This window comes from Fukomys damarensis, unplaced genomic scaffold (genome assembly GCF_012274545.1).
Source record: "Fukomys damarensis isolate Sample0158 unplaced genomic scaffold, DMR_v1.0_HiC HiC_scaffold_30, whole genome shotgun sequence".
NCBI lineage: Eukaryota > Metazoa > Chordata > Mammalia > Rodentia > Bathyergidae > Fukomys > Fukomys damarensis.
Window position 1 is genome coordinate 34,186,796 of NW_022900942.1, and position 2,007 is coordinate 34,188,802.

General features: G+C 36.0%; 1 protein-coding gene across 1 annotated transcript in view; it reads right to left on the reverse strand.

Moving 5' to 3' along the window:
* Positions 1 to 1,997, reverse strand: part of Me2 (malic enzyme 2) — a 76,554-nt gene extending 74,557 nt beyond the window's left edge. The window contains exon 1 of the mRNA XM_010621731.3: positions 1,907 to 1,997. The gene's annotated coding sequence lies outside the window, so the exon portion shown is untranslated. The remainder of the gene's footprint in view (positions 1 to 1,906) is intronic.
* Positions 1,998 to 2,007: the final 10 nt, after the last annotated feature.

A 2,007-nucleotide genomic window follows, 5' to 3' on the forward strand; every position in this document is an offset into this window, starting at 1 on the left:
TATACCTAAAATGTACCAATAAACTCAATGAGAAAAAAAAAAAAAAACAAATAGGAAAAACAGCAAGCGGTACTAAAGTAGGGGCTGCTTGGAGATTTCAATTAGATAATCCACACAGGACACATCACAATCTCAGTGCTCTTGTATGTCATCATAAGCATAACTGTTGTAAAGTGGTCAGAAGTTGCTTTCTAAATGCTTGCTAGTTTTGTCATCAACATACTCTAAAGAAGCTATGAGGATAATCATGATTAACATTCATTTAAAATATTCTAAATTAAAATCTCTAGGTCAAGAATGACAATCTGAATTGCATACAGATGTAGGTAACATCAAATGTCATCCTAAACATTATCTACAGAAATGACATAATATTCATTACTCTTGAACTGTGTAAATACTAATCAAAAGAAGTGTATGTAGCCATATAAAAAATGACTTTCAGATAAACTACTAAATTTTAATAAAATATTTCAATTTTTATAAAATCAAATGTAACATATCATGAATTTTCCTCTCTGAAATGAATGCTCAGTAAAGGTTTTAGTTTGTCTTAAAATATAGCTAGTTTGTCTGAAATTAATCAGCATAAATTAGAATTTTAGTTTAACAGTATAAAATTTAATATAGATTAAGCTTTTATGTGAGATTAAATACGAATTAGGCAAGAGGAGTATTGCAGTAGTTTTTAACTTAACAAAAAACTGAAATGGTAAATGAGTTTCTCCTTTAATGTATTTTCCTAAATATATTTAAAATACCAAAACATACACAAGTATCTTCTAAGGGTATAACCCATAACCAGGTCTTTTTATTAATACCTATTAACCAGGAATATGTTACTTTCAAAAGAAGGAAAAATTATAAAAATATTGCCCAACACTGCCAATTAGTCTATTACAAAGGTTGTACAAGCATTTCTGGCCTCTCTAACTTTTAAGGTTTTATAACTACCACAAAAGAATTTGATACAGTTTACAAACCAGGGCTCAAAGTTGATTACAGATCCAAGATTAAAAGATAGTATTAAACTTTTTTCTTTGTCTGCAAGCCACATAACAGCAATAGTGTTGTTAACAACTAGTTATAGCACTTACATTTCTATACACAAGACATTTATTTCCTAGGGGAAATAAATATTTCTTCTCTAACTTCCAGCACATTTGAAAACTAAAGATAAAAATGTCTGAATATTACTTTGCAATTAGCTTAGCAACGCTTCAGGAACAGAGGAGGGAGTGGAACTCTGAAGTCAGACTGCTTGAGTCTGAATCCAATATTTCATTGAAATATTGTCTTGGGTGAGTTAGCCTTCCTAAGCCTTAGTTTCTCGTTTATATACTGGGAGAAAATAAAAGTACCAACCTCAGAAGGTTATTGGGATAATCTATTTAGTAAACAGTGCCCAGCCCATCACTAACAACGGTGCTTCTACTGTTATCAACAATTGCAACACTAACAAATAAATAGCAATGCTACTGACTGCTTTGTAGAAGTGACTGCCACAAGCATTCACTACTAAGGTCAATCGACAAGACCGGAGAGGATGAAACGTTTTCTAAAGGGGCATGTCTGCTGAGGTTATTCTGATCACGCTTCTCACCAAAGGCAACATAAGTGTTCTAGCATCATCTTCCCAAACAAAAAAGAAACACTACACGCCGAGTTGGCGATGGCGAGCGTCAAAGAAACACTTGCCAACCCGGGTGCACAGATGCCATTTCTTCAGAACAGAGAGAACCACTTCAATCGTACAACTTCCTACCCTGCAGCAACTCTTCCTTTCAAAGAACCCACACACTAACTCCTGTCATTTCCTCATCCCTGCTGGAAAAGAGATCCTGCCAAAGGGGTTTTAGAGTTAAATCGATCTTTAACGTGCGGAGGAAAGAGAGATGCTCGTTACCTGGAGGCCACAGGGCTGGACCCTGGGGCTGAGGGCGTCAGGCAGCGGCAAGCGGGAAGTGCGGGGGAGCGCTCCCCAAAGCGCGCGACCGGAACAGCGGC